Here is a 15,326-nt window from a genome sequence, read left to right on the forward strand (position 1 = left end):
CAGCTCTGAGGAGGGGGAGACAGGGATACTGGGGATGCAGAGCAGACTCTTCACCCAGGGTTCTTGGAAAATGAGAGACTCCCAGATTCTCTTCTGGGGAATCCTAAAGAGCAAGTAGGACTTATCCAGTTTTTTGGGGGTGTGTGTGTCTCTCTCTCTCTTTCCCCTTTTGGTCATCTACATCACTGTTGGAGCATGGTTTAGGAAAGCAGAGTTCACCTGTTTATGTCTGTGTACGTGTGCCTGGGGCCAGTACTGGAGTGAAAACACAAACTATTTGTAATAAATTAAAGATGGCTGAAAATTCTTTGACATTCTTTCCATTCAAGAGGAGGGATCTACGTGCCTCCCCTTGAGCCTGGCAGGTTCAATGATTGCTTGACTAACAGAATGCAGTAGAAGTGAAATTGTGCCTATTTGTAGGCCAAGACCGCAAGAGACTGGAAGCTGCACATTCGTTTGCACTTGCCTTAGAATGCAGCTGCCATGCTGTGAGGAAGCCCAAGCAGTCGTGTAGAGAGACCCAGGTAGAGATAATGTGGGCCACTGGTCTGTAGCCCCAGCTGAACCCCTAACCATCAGCCAGCACCAACCTGCTACCCACGGGAGTGAGGCATCTTGGAAGTGAATCCTTCACTTCTATTCTAACCACTCCAGCTCATGCTTCATGGAGCAGAGATGAGCCAACTCTGCTAATCCCCACACAAATCACAGATTTGTGGGCAAAGTAATTGACTATTGTTATGTTAAGCCGCTACATTTTGAAATGGTTTATTATGCAGTATTAGATAACCAGAACACCATTGTTTTCTGAGCTGATCTAATAAGCCAAATTATATGTGAAACCTTTTACACATGCTGCCTCCTTTAATCCTCATACTTCCCACCAAGGTAAGAAAGACAATAGCTAACATTTACTGAGTGCATGCTATATGCCTACTGCAATTCCAAATCCTTTTGCAATTCACTTAATTTTGTTGTTCTAATAACTCTTTTTATAGGTATTCTTATCCTCCTTTTACAGATATACAGGAACAGAGAAATGGAAGAACTTGCCCCAAACCATGCAGAAGGTGGTAGAGCCAAGGATTCAATAACCTGATTTGAAAGCCAGCAATCCAATTACTGTAATTGTTTGCCTCTGACAGAAGGTTGATGAGAAGACCCCCTCATAGAGGTGAAGTGACTTCCCCAAGGTTGCACAGCTAATGGGAGATTTTGAACCACTTATTCTCTGGCTTCCTCCATTGAAGCCGCAATGGCCCTGACAGCACTGCCTGCCCTTTTGGGCTTATGTCTGTATGAGACACGGCTGTCTCTCAATCTTCGTTGGTATCCCTTAGCTTGATCTGCGTCCTTACTCTGCAGCTGTGGTCCCCAGTGACCTTTGGCTGTTCCCACACATTTAATTCCATCCTCAAAGCACAGGATTTTTCCAATCAAGAAAATTCTTTAGAAGAATGTGCCTCAGGCTCAGAAGGACTTTCCAGTAGAACTTTCCAACATTCCAAAGCTACTCTGTGCTTTGAGCACAGCCTGGCTCTAGACCTCTCGCCCTTCCTGCTGGTCCCTGGCCTTTCCTGCACCTTCCTCTGTCTGCTCTGCAAATGAGGAATGGGGGTGAGCTGGGCAGAATGTCAGGGATAAGAGAAAGTGACCATGAGCTCTACTGTCACATAGGCATGTGCCCTAGGGCAACTACTTAACCTCTCTGAACCCCTACTTACTTACCTGTAAAATGGGGTTTTGAATAACCTTTTCCTCGTCAGGTTGTTGTGAGGATTAACTGAGGCAGTGTATGTGTTTCTCGGGACTCCCTTCAGAGTAAGCCTTGTTGCCTGTTTGCCTGTCGCTCCACAACTGCCCGTAGCTCCCACACTTGTGAGAGAAAGTCTAGAGGCTGCTGCAGGCCCCTGCGAGGCCATCACTGGAGCCCACGTTTCTGTCCACTAGTGCAGAGGAGCACATGCCTTCTGCTTCTCTTCTGCTTCCCAGCACTGCTGTGAGTGCCTTTTGTTGGCACATCCAACCTACAAACCTGCTGGCCAGGGAGTCCTGGGAATGTCCCGTCCACGCATCTAGTCCCTGCCACGGGGGGAGAGCGTGGAAGAGGGGGAGCGGTGCTGAGTTGCCAACAGGAAATCTAGCATATTTTCATTTCTAAAGAGCCAACAGGCAAGGGCAGTGCTTAACCCAGATGGGAACAACAGTCCTCATTAAATGAAGATACATGAGGCACTGTAGAGCGGAAGAGAACAAAGGAGAGCAGGGCTTACCTTGTGAATGGCCTAGGAAGCCAGAAAGACTGGTGTCTGGGTCTCAGACACTTTGGAGCTGAGTTTGAGCATCTGCACTGGCTCAGAAATAAGATGTGTGCTATGCTTCGAATCAGGGGCTAGGAACACAGAGGTGAGGGAGGGGTGGCGAACTTGCTGAGGGGCAGAGGCAGCCATGACTACAGTGCCATGTTTCTGGGGAAAGTGGAGCATTCCAAGACTGCAGTGTTTCCTGTGAGCAGTTCCGTCAGGTGCCGTGGCGTGCAGGACCGGGAACCACATGGAAGCGTGTTCTCATTTGACCAGTTCAACGGCACAATTTTTGGTTGCAGAGTTTCCAAGCCTCGTTCTCTAGGCTTCCCCTTCCTAGTGACTTCACTGAGTTAATCAATATCTTTTTAGTAAGTTCGTTTTCTGCTTAAATTAGTCAAAGTTGGTTCTTGTGCTTGCTACCAAGTCCTGGACTATAGTGAACTCAGGCCACTGTGAAGATTAAATACAAAGACTTAGCACAGGTGGGGTATATCACAAGCACCCAGTATTAGTCAGATTCTGCTGCAGATAACTCAGACTAGGTTAAGCTGAAAGAGACTTAATACAGGGGATTAGGTGCTTGCAGGATTGTTGGACGTGTTGGATGAACAAATTCTAGGAAGAACTTTCAGGAATGTCTCCCAGAATATATCAACAAGATTGGTGCACCAAGGGACCTTCTAAATCTTCTATGATGAGGAGGATGGATTTCAAGAAGTCTCTGTCCCCATTGCTGGCTCCATGACCATGTCGCCTCAGCTGAGAGGCACAGATCAGGAAATTGTGTTACTGCTGTTGTTTCCAGGGCCACACTGCCTCTGCCTTGATTGATGGCGAGACAACATATGTGCATGACCTTCCTCTCAGTAATACAGAACGAAATATCCATCCCTGGACTTCTGCTATTACCACTACAGGAAAAAACAAATGCTCACAGCATATGCTTCCAAAGCAGAGAACGGAAATACATTCTCTACTGCACTTCTGGCTTTGCAACAGTGCATCCATTTTTGGAAGATAGGTGTATCAAGCACCCAGTCTGTAGACTTGAACTTGCCAGGTTTTTGGTCTGCAGTAAAGCATGTACTCCGTCCAAGGAGCAGTGGCTGCAGGGGCGCACGAGGGCCAAGAGGAGCTACTCCATGTTCAAGGTCAGGACGGGTTACCTCGTCCAAGGTAAGGAGCAGTGGCTGCGCTTTGCTGGAGCAGCCGTGAAGAGATAACCCACGTCCAAGGTAAGAGAAACCCAAATAAGACGGTAGGTGTTGTGAGAGGGCATCAGAGGGCAGACACACTGAAACCATAATTACAGAAAACTAGCCAATCTGATCACATGGACCACAGCCTTGTCTAACTCAATGAAGCTAATCTATGTCTTGTGGGGCCACCCAAGGTGGATGGGTCATGGTGGAGAGGTCTGACAGAATGTGGTCCACTGGAGAAGGGAATGGCAAACCACTTCAGTATTCTTACCTTGAGAACCCCATGAACAGTATGAAAAGGCAAAATGATAGGATACTGAAAGAGAAACTCCCCAGGTCGGTAGGTGCCCAATATGCTACAGGAGATCAGTGGAGAAATAACTCCAGAAAAAATGAAGGGATGGAGCCAAAGCAAGAACAATACCCAGTTGTGGAAGTGACTGGTGATAGAGGCAAGGTCCTATGCTGTAAAGAGCAATATTGCATAGGGACCTGGAATGTTAGGTCCATGAATCAAGGCAAATTGGAAGTAGTCAAACAGGAGATGGCAATGGTGAACATTGACATTCTAGGAATCAGCAAATTTAAATGGACTGGAATGGGTGAATTTAACTCAGATGACCATTATATCTACTACTGTGGCAGGAATCCTTTAGAAGAGATGGAGTAGCCATCATGGTCAACAAAAGAGTCCGAAATGCAGTACTTGGATGCAATCTCAAAAATGACAGAATGATTTCTGCTCGTTTACAAGGCAAACCATTCAATATCATGGTGATCCAAGCCTATGCCCCAACCAGTAACACTGAAGAAGCTGAAGTTGAATGGCTCTATGAAGACTTGCAAGACCTTTTAGAACTAACACCCAAAAAAGATGTCCTTTTCATTATAGGGGACTGGAATGCAAAAGTAGGAATTCAAGGAACACTTGGAGTAACAGGCAAATTTGTCCTTGGAATATGAAATAAAGCAAGGCAAAGGCTAATAGAGTTTTGCCAAGAGAATGCACTGGTCATAGCAAACACCCTCTTCCAACAACACAAGAGAAGACTCTACACATGGACATCACCAGATGGTCAACACCAAAATCAGATTGATTATATTCTTTGCAGCCAATGATGGAGAAGCTCTATACAATCAGCAAAAACAAGACTGGGAGCTGACAGTGGCTCATGAACTCCTTATTGTCAAATTCAGAGTTAAATTGAAGAAAGTAGGGAAAACCACTAGACCATTCAGGTATGACCTAAATCAAATCCCTTATGATTATACAGTGGAAATGAGAAACAGATTTAAGGGGCTAGATCTGATAGACAGAGTACCTGATGAACTATGGACGGAGGTTCGTGACATTGTACAGGAGACAGGGATCAAGACCATCCCCATGGAAAAGAAATGCAAAAAAGCAAAATGGCTGTCTGAGGAGGCCTTACAAATAGCTGTGAAAAGAAGAGAAATGAAAAGCAAAGGAGGAAAGGAAAGATATTCCTATCTGAATGCAGAGTTCCAAAGAATAGCAAGGAGAGATAAGAAAGCCTTCCTCAGCGATCAATGCAAAGAAACAGAGGAAAACAACAGAATGGGAAAGACTAGAGATCTCTTCAAGAAAATTAGAGATACTAAGGGAACATTTCCTGCAAAGATGGGCTCAATAAAGGACAGAAATGGTATGGACCTAACAGAAGCAGAAGATATTAAGAAGAGGTGGCAAGAATACACAGAAGAACTGTACAAAAAAGATATTCATGACCGAGATAATCACGATGGTGTGATCACTTACCTAGAGTCAGACATCCTGGAATGTGAAGTCAAGTGAGCCTTAGAAAGCATCACTACAAACAAAGCTAGTGGAGGTGATGGAATTCCAGTTGAGCTATTTCAAATCCTAAATGATGATGCTGTGAAAGTGCTGCACTCAATATGCCAGCAAATTTGGAAAACTCAGCAGTGGCCACAGGACTGGAAAAGGTCAGTTTTCATTCCAATCCCAAAGAAAGGCAATGCCAAAGAATGCTCAAACTACCGCACAATTGCACTCATCTCACATGCTAGTAAAGTAATGCTCAAAATTCTCTAAGCCAGGCTTCAGCAATACATGAACCATGAACTTCCAGATGTTCAAGCTGGTTTTAGGAAAGACAGAGGAACCAGAGATCAAATTGCCAACATCAGCTGGATCATCAAAAAAGCAAGAGAGTTCCAGAAAAACATCTATTTCTGCTTTATTGACTATGCCAAAGCTTTTGACTATGTGGATCACAATAAACTGTGGAAAATTCTGAAAGAGATGGGAATACCAGACCACCGGACATGCCTCTTGAGAAACCTGTATGCAGGTCAGGAAGCAACAGTTAGAACTCAACATGGAACAACAGACTGGTTCCAAATAGGAAAAGGAGTACGTCAAGGCTGTATATTGCCACCCTGCTTATTTAACTTCTATGTAGAGTACATCATGAGAAACGCTGGACTGGAAGAAACACAAGCTGGAATCAAGATTGCCAGGAGAAATATCAATAACCTCAGATGTGCAGATGATACCACCCTTATGGCAGAAAGTGAAGAGGAACTCAAAAGCCTCTTGATGAAAGTGAAAGTGGAGAGTGAAAAATTTGGCTTACAGCTCAACATTCAGAAAACTAAGATCATGGCATCTGGTCCCATCACTTCATGGGAAATAGATGGGGAAACAGTGGAAACAGTGTCAGACTTTATTCTGGGGGGCTCCAAAATCACTGCAGATGGTGACTGCAGCCATGAAATTAAAAGATGCTTACTCCTTGGAAGGAAAGTTATGACCAACCTAGATAGCATATTGAAATGCAGAGACATTACTTTGTCAACAAAGGTCCATCTAGTCAAGGTTATGTTTTTTCTAGTAGTCATGTATGGATATGAAAGTTGAACTGTGAAGAAAGCTGAGCACTGAAGAATTGATGCTTTTGAACTGTGGTGTTGGAGAAGACTCTTGAGAGTCCCTTGGACTGCAAGGAGATCCAACCAGTCCATCCTAAAGAAGACCAGTCCTGGGTGTTCACTGGAAGGACTGATGCTGAGGCTGAAATTCCAATACTTTGGACACCTCATACGAAAAGTTGACTCACTGGAAAAGACCCTGATGCTGGGAGGGATTGGGGGCAGGAGGAGAAGGGGACGACAGAGGATGAGATGGCTGGATGGCATCACGGACTCGATGCACATGAGTTTGGGTGAACTCCAGGAGTTGGTGATGGACAGGGAGGCCTGGTGTGCTGCGATTCATGGGGTCACAAAGAGTCGGACATGACTGAGCAACTGAACTGAACTGAACTTAAAGCATGTACCAGTGGAGATGAGTGGGCCAAACTGTGATGTCAGAAACACACCAAATATTGGAATCACTTTTCCTGCTTAGTGCCCATGCTTTGCACCTATTTACTGTCTTCTGGGTGCCCTGCTTTGCTGGTACCCTAAGCATGTCTGCTCCTGCTAGACCAAGAACCCAAAGAGGAAAAGATGAGCAGCCATGGCTTGGGTCTTCCAGGGCAGACAGACAGAAAGTGGGCAGGATGTCAATTCCTTCTGTGCTTGGATGAACTAATTTGACAGAACAAAGAGCCTTGCCATGTCGCTCGTCTCTGCAAGCCTTGAGGCCTAGGTTCAAAATTCATTCCCCCAAGGAGGTGCTTCGAGATGCCCCTGCCTCTGGGACATGTGTGGGCCAAAGAGGCAAAGCCTGAGGCAGAAGGGAGGAAGACTTTCTCCCACCCACCTGACCTATCTTGGTGGGACACCAATTAAGAAGGCAGAGCAGCAGCAGACATGCCAGTTCCCGGCAGCCGCTTCTCCCGAAGCTAATCTGGGTCATGTCTGACAAGGGAGGGTGCTGACTGAGACATCTGGCATCCATGCTCTGAAATAAGTGCAACTGAGCAGCGTGTCAGAATCAGCCCTTGGCAGCGTGAGGCAAGATAGAGCTTAAGAGCAGGGGCCCTGGAGTCAGACAGCTTATGTGCTCAGGGAGGGGCCAAAGTGACTTAAGCTCTCTGAGCCTTTGTTTCTCTTCTGTATAAGGTGGTTAATACTGTATCGTGGGTGTGGGTAGCATTGATATAGTTCGTGGCACCAAGTAAGTCCTCCATAGGGTAAAAGTGAAAGTCATGTCTGATTCTTTGTGACCCCATGGACTGTAGCCCGAGGCTCCTCTGTCCATGGAATTCTCCAGGCAAGAATACTGGAGTGGGTTGCCATTCTCTTCTTCAGGGGATGTTCCCCACCTAGGGGAACATTGCAGGCAGATTCTTTACCTTCTGAGCCAGCAGATATGGTGAAACAATTATTCAATGAAAAAAGGGAAGGAGTGGACTCATACTGAGGGCCTCCTCTGTGTCAGCTATTTGCTTGTTCTCCTTTAATCTTCACAGCCACTCAGGGCCTCCAAGTCACCAACAGTAACCCCTGGACTTTGCAGTTCAGCAGCACAGAGGCAACTCTGTGAGGCAGAAATTCTCCTCACCTTTTGTAGAGAGGGAAACTTCGGTGCAGTGGACAATTTCAGGGCCTCGCCTGTATCCTTTTGCTCTCGCTACCTCACTGACTTCTGATGGCACCTGCATTGCTTTGCCCAAGGATTTCCTGTTGCCGTCAGGCTGATTGTCTGGGAGGATGGGGACATTAACAACCCCCTTCCCAGCAGCTTTCAACCACTGACTGATGGGAATTTGTGCAGAAATACCCTGAGGTATGAGGGCTGCACTGTCTCCCAAAAATTCCCAATAGGATTAAGCTTTTCATCTAATCAGACATAGTTATCCCTGTTACAAGTGAAGAAGTTCGCACCTTCTCCCTAAGGTGAGGAGAAGCACCAGCCTTGTGGTCATGGTATCCACTACTAGTTTGGTTTTCTAAATTTTTATATTGGAGTATAGTTGATTACAGTGTTGTGTTAGTTTCGGGTGTACAGCAAGACAATTTAGTTATACATATACATGTGTTAATTCTTTTCCCATTTTCATTATTATAGATTATTGAGCAGAGTTCCATGTCCATTGCTAGTTATATTAATTGTTCTTCGCAATCCCACTGAAAAGTCTGTTACCTAAAGACCAAATATGAAATTAAAGTTAAAATTTTGTACATAGGAATAAAAATAAGAAGAAAGTAGCACATAAAAATAAGCACAGGCGTGTAATAAGCAAAGAGAAGATATGCAGAGTTGCACATATTACAATCTTTCACTCTGTATTTGGTCGGGGGCTCATGGTTGATGTCTGTGGCTTCCTTCTTTGCTGCACATTCTGTGTTTTCCTTACTCTCAGACAGAGCCTGAGCTAATTAAAGTTCTTTTATTTAATGGAGTGACCCAAACCATCCTTCTCAAAGGGTCTGGGCCCCCAATTATACTACTTTCTGTTTGTTCATTTGCTGTAGTTTTTTCTTAACATTGACTATTGGGCATGGACACAGTAAGTGATGATCTAGAAAATCCACTGCATTGCAGACATAGTCCTTCTTGTCCCCATTTTTTAGCTGCAGTCTACTTTCCTCTTGGTAATCGAGATCAATCATTCCATCCTGTAAATAGCCTCCTTTCTGTTGATTGCTTCAGTGCCATAAGGAGCTCAAAATTGCCGGGTTGACAGTCTCATCTTCCAATTCAGTGGAGCTGTCCTTGTATCCTCTGGTTGAAGTGTTCCCACCTGGAGACTAAGACCTCCAACCCAGCAGAGTTCAAATTTCCTCAGATGGGAAGTGGGTTGTTGGGTATAATAGTGAGAGGAGACACTTCTGCGGCTATCCCTTTATTATTATGGTTCTTCATAACCAGGATCAGTGGTCTCTGATTCAAAGCACATACAGTAACCCAGTCCTTTCAGGATGTTGACTCACAACGGGTGCAGTAAGTGAGCCCTCAGCAAGTTATTCCACCTTTTGATTAGTCCAGCCACTTGCAGGAGATAGGATATGTGGCAAGAGCAATTAATTCCATGGGTATGATTCCATTTCTGCACTTTCTTTGCTATGAAATGAGTTCCTTGATCAGAATTAATATTACAGGGAATGCCAAAATGGTAGCTAAAGCCCTCAGTGAGTCCACAGATGATGGTTCTAGCAGATGCAGTATGACTAAAGAAGGCACACGTGTCTTCAGAAAATGTGCCTTTTCCAGGGAGGCTGGATCTCTGCTCCCTCCGAGATCAAAAAGACTCAATGTAGTCAACCTGCTACCTGTTTGGCTGGTTTCCCTGGGAATAATGCTCGTTGGGAACTCAGTGGTGATCTCTTCTCTTGATAGATCAGGCACTCAGCAGGAGCTTTAGCCAAGTTGACCTTGTGGGGAAATTCAAGTTGTTGATCCCATGTATAGCCTCCATTTCTGTTGCCAAGGCAATTTTGTTAATGGACTCGTTAAGCATGCATGGGATGCTTTGGGAAAGGGAATGACTAACATTCACTGAATGCATCATTTGGTCTACCTGACCATTAAGAACCTCCTCTGCAGTAGATCCTCTTTGTGGAGAGTTTCCTATGGGCACCAATATCCTTATAGTGTGTGCCCATTCTGAGGGGGTCTATTCATATGTTCCTTCCTCAGACTTCTTTGTCACCAATCTTCCAATTATGTTCCTTCCAAGTTCATGACCATATGGCCAAACCATATGGTCTACCTTCTCTCACTCTAGACATAGTAGACAACCAGATATACTACTGGAAATTTTGCCCATTGGGAAGATTTTTCTTTATTATTGCTGTTCAGGATCAGTCATAAGTAGGGCTGTAGTGCTGTGATTGTCTGCATTCAGGTAGTACCAGAATTTTGTTCATACTCTCTGTAAAACAGATTTGGGTTTTTCTTCCTTGCTGCTGCTACTAAGTCGCTTCAGTCGTGTCCAACTCTGTGCGACCCCAGAGACGGCAGCCCACCAGGCTCCCCCATCCCTGGGATTCTCCAGGCAAGAACACTGGAGTGGGTTGCCATTTCCTTCTCCAGTGCATGAAAGTGAAAAGTGAAAGTGAAGTCCCTCAGTCGTGTCTGACTCCTAGCGACCCCATGGACTGCAGCCTACCAGGCTCCTCTGTCCATGGATTTCCCAGGCAAGAGTACTGGAGTGGGTTGCCATTTCCTTCTCCAGTGCATGAAAGTAAAAAGTGAAAGTGAAGTCACTCAGTCGTGTCCGACTCTTAGCGACCCCATGGACTGCAGCCTACCAGGCTCCTCTGTCCATGGATTTTCCAGGCAAGAGTACTGGAGTGGGGTGCCATTGCCTTCTCCATTTTCTTCCTTAGTCAACTGACTATTAAAAAAAAAAAAAAAAACACTCAAGAAGCCAAAGGCATTGATTAAGAGAGGGGAGGTGATGCAATAAAAGTTTATGTCAAAGGAGTCTGAGCCATCTGCTCATGCACCTTACTTGTACCTTCTGGACATGTGTGAGTTTGGCCTCATATATGCCATTTTCATTTTATGATAGATTTATATTGCATATGCACAATTAGGCTGCAGTCCATGGGGTTGCTAAGAGTCGGACACGACTGAGCGACTTCACTTTCACTTTTCACTTTCATGCATTGGAGAAGGAAATGGCAACCCACTCCAGTGTTCTTGCCTGGAGAATCCCAGGGACGGGGGAGCCTGATGGGCTGCCGTCTCTGGGGTCTCACAGAGTCGGACACGACTGAAGCAGCTTAGCAGCAGCAGCAGCACAATTTTATGTTTAGATGGGTTAGGCAACACCCAGTTCATGATGAGAAGCTCAGCTTCTCATGTTCTGCAATTAAATGTTCAGTCTCTACTAAGGCTCAGTGGCAAGTCAGAAGCTATTTCTAAAAGGAGAATAATTATCTGTGGAAAAGGTCATAGATTTGCTCCATAATCCTAGGGGTCTGGGCTGTGATTCTCCTGTTGGTATTTTCCAGAGGCTCCACAGAGCATCCCTATTTGCACTTCAGATATTGTTGGATATGCTAGATCACAAGGCCAAAGTGGTTGAGTGGCTTGTATTGCAGCCTAGACTTGCTGTAGAGCCCTCTTGTGCTCTGGCTTTCACTTGAAGCTGTTTAACAGGCAACTCTTAGAGGGGTCTAATCTCATACTTAAAGGTGATATATGCTGTGCTGTGTGTTGTGCTTAGTTGCTCAGTCATGTCTGACTCTGAAATATGATATATATCACCTCCAAAATCCAAAAAAGGCCTACTAAGTATCGTATCTATTTTCATTGTAAGTGGTAAGATAGAGTAACCTGTTTTTCACTTTAGAGGAGATAATCTTCTTGACTCCTTGATAATCTATTGACTCCTCAACACTTTATTTCCCACTCTTTATTCATATAAGTCTTTCTAAGGCATCTAAAGTACCTGCTACTTTCTGCTCATGAGATCCAGTGAGCAAAATGGAGTAGCCCAGTGTAATGTTTCATGGAACGTCAAGACAAATAAAGATCTCTATGGTTGGTTATGTGATCATGGCAGAGAACAGGAGAATTGATGTATTGAAGCTTGACTGAGAAGGTAGACTGTTTTCCCTACTAGGTAAAAGCAAGCTACTTCTGATTGTCTTTGTACTTTGGTATGGGAGGTAGGGAGGCATTAGGCAATTCAGTAGCTGCTTATTGAGTGCCAGGGCAATGTTGGTTTGTTCCAGTAAAGATACTACGTCTGAAATAGCAACTTCAATGGGAATCACCACCTGATTAGTTTTATAATAGTTCACACTCATTTTTTTCCAGATCCATATGACTTCTGCATAAGAGAAACTGGAGAGCTAAATGGGAGACAAAATAAGTAACAATATTCCTACTTTTTCAAAGGCATTCATCTTTGCAGTTTCCTCAGTGATGTGATACTGCTTCAGGTTCACCACAGTAATAAAAGAGAAAGTTGCAAGGACTTCTTTGTAGTTTTCCCTTTCATAATGATCCTCACCCCATTACTCAGAGAGCCAATATGCGGGTTCTGTGAGTTTTCAAGTGTGTCAACTTAAATGATAAATTTAGAAACCGAGAACAGAGCTCAGGGTGGAGATGTGAACAAGCTGGGTCTCCCACGAGTCTGACTTGAGCTGAATGGCTATCACTTGACACTACAACCCCCACTTGAGGCCACAGGAACATTTTGGAACCCCAGGAATTAGCATCAGTTCAGAGCTCATGTAATCTCTGAAAATTTCTTTTTCCTCCCAACATAGTCACTCTAGCAGATGGCTGCAGGTCCTTTTGGGGAATGCTTAGAGGAAGATTTACTGTGTTCACTTGAGACAATGGTGCAGAACAATTCTTCAATAATACCGTGCCTCCCTTACAATTGAAGCACCGCTGGTGTGTAAATTGATGTAGGTTTCAAAACTGAGTGAAAGCCATGATTCTTTGTGGTGGAGACTGTCAGATTTTTGGCTACTGGATCTAGAATTTTTCCAGCTACAGAAATCAAATAGTTTTCTAGTAGGGTACCCATCTATTTCATTCCTAGGACTCTATGGATCAATTAAACATTATCAAAGCCCTCTGTGGACCAAGACAGTCTAATAACTGGGACATTCCCTACTCCCCTTTAAGATAGATGTGTCCACCTGGTCCTCATTAAGTCTTACCATTTGTCTTCTGCTACTTTAGGATTCCATCATTTTGACTGAAATCAAGGAGGCTGTATCAATAGTGACATTCCCCATGATTCAACCTATCATTCAAAGAGATCAACCAGAGCTTTCAGGGACACAGATGCCCCCATCTCAAGGCCTTAGTCAAGGCAGTGTCTCCTAGAGCTTCTCATGAGCACAGCTGGTGGGTGGCTGTGACAGCTGCACACGATAAATCCACAAACTCCTCACGTCCCTGTGCCTTTCAATTTCCTCCTCCATATAACTCAGGCATATAAACCCAGCTCTGGCATCCCAGTCTCATTCAATGACACTCGCTGTTGGTTTGCTTTAGTCAATCACCAAGTAAGCAGAGACATCTCCAGGGGCATGAGATGACACATTATATCTGGAGTCTCTATTAAGATCAACTATGTCAATGAATTTGCTCACTATGGCATTATATTTCACCATTCTTGGGGTCCTTACTCATGGACAGGGGCTGGTTATCCCTCTTGAGCTATTACTCAGGACCCTGTTCATACCCTAGGTGTGTCTTTTAAAAAATAATAATTTTTTTGAGGTATAATTGACATACAACATATACTACTACTACTACTAAGTCGCTTCAGTCGTGTCCGACTCTGTGCGACCCCAGAGACGGCAGCCCACCAGGCTCCCCCATCCCTGGGGTTCTCCAGGCAAGAATACTGGAGTGGGTTGCCATTTTCTTCTCCAATGCATGAAAGTGAAAAGTGAAAGGAAGTCACTCAGTCGTGTCCGACTCTTGGCAACCCCATGGACTGTGGCCCACCAGGCTCCTGCGTCCATGGGATTTTCCAGGCAAGAGTGCTGGAGTGGGGTGCCATTGCCTTCTCTAATACAACATATATTGTGGTATAACTGACATACAACATATATTGTGTACAATATAGTTATTTACTATTTATATGTATTGTGAAATGATTACCATTTCAATTCCACATACAAGTGAGATCATATGTGAATTTCTGTTCCACTGGGTTCCCAACGATGCCTCTGCCCACTCACCTGACTGGCCCTGTCTCCTTCCCCTTGTGAACCTATCAGGCCTTCAGTTCAGTTCAGTTCAGTTCAGTCGCTCAGTCGTGTCTGACTCTTTGAGACCCCATGAATCACAGCACACCAGGCCTCCCTGTCCATCACCTACTCCCAGAGTTCACTCAGACTCATGTCCATCGAGTCGATGATGCCATCCAACCATCTCATCTTCTATTGTCCCCTTCTCCTCCTGCCCCCAATCCCTCCCGGTATCAGAGTCTTTTCCAATGAGTCAGCTCTTTGCATGAGGTGGCCAAAGTATTGGAGTTTCAGCTTTACCATCAGTCCTTCCAATGAACACCCAGGACTAATCTCCTTCAGAATGGACTGGTTGGATCTCCTTGCAGTCCAAGGGACTCTCAAAAGTCTTCTCCAACACCACAGTTCAAAAGCATCAATTCTTCAGCATTCAGCTTTCTTTACAGTCCAACTCTCACATCCATACATGACCACAGGAAAAACCATAGCCTTGACTAGACGGACCTTTGTTGGCAAAGTAATGTCTCTGCTTTTGAATATGCTATCTAGGTTGGTCATAACTTTCCTTCCAAGGAGTAAGCATCTTTTAATTTCATGGCTGCAATCACCATCTGAAGTGATTTTGGAGCCCCCAAAAATAAAGTCTGACACTGTTTCCACTGTTTCCCCATCTATTTCCCCGTGAAGCGATGGGACCAGATGCCATGATCTTAGTTTTCTGAGTGTTGAGCTTTCAGCCAACTTTCTCACTCTCCTCTTTCACTTTCATCAAGAGGCTTTTTAGTTCCTCTTCACTTTCTATCTGAGGTTATTGATATCTCTCCCAGCAATCTTGATTCCAGCTTGTGCTTCTTGCAGTCCAGCGTTTCTCATGATGTACTCTGCATAGAAGTTAAATAAGCAGGGTGACAATATACAGCCTTGATGTACTCCTTTTCCTATTTGGAACCAGTCTGTTGTTCCATGTCCAGTTCTAACTGTTGCTTCCTGACCTGCATACAGGTTTCTTAAGAGGCAGGTTAAGTGGTCTGGTATTCCCATCTCTTTCAGAATTTTCCACAGTTTATTGTGATCCACACAGTCAAAGGCTTTGGCATAGTTAATAAAGCAAAAGTAGATGTTTTTCTGGAACTCTCTTGCTTTTTTGATGATCCAGCGGATGTTAGCAATTTGATCTCTGGTTCCTCTGCCTTTTCTAAAACCA

At 44.6% G+C, this 15,326-nt stretch overlaps 1 long non-coding RNA gene across 1 annotated transcript; it reads left to right on the top strand.

Annotated features, from left to right (window-relative positions):
- Positions 1–2,614: 2,614 nt before the first annotated feature.
- Positions 2,615–12,378, top strand: LOC129624997 (uncharacterized). Its single transcript, XR_008701219.1, has 2 exons — positions 2,615–3,544; positions 12,219–12,378. It is a non-coding gene; the product is annotated as an uncharacterized LOC129624997 (long non-coding RNA).
- The last annotated feature ends 2,948 nt before the right edge of the window (positions 12,379–15,326 follow it).

The sequence above is a fragment of the Bubalus kerabau genome, chromosome 13, assembly GCF_029407905.1.
Source record: "Bubalus kerabau isolate K-KA32 ecotype Philippines breed swamp buffalo chromosome 13, PCC_UOA_SB_1v2, whole genome shotgun sequence".
NCBI classification, from domain to species: domain Eukaryota; kingdom Metazoa; phylum Chordata; class Mammalia; order Artiodactyla; family Bovidae; genus Bubalus; species Bubalus kerabau.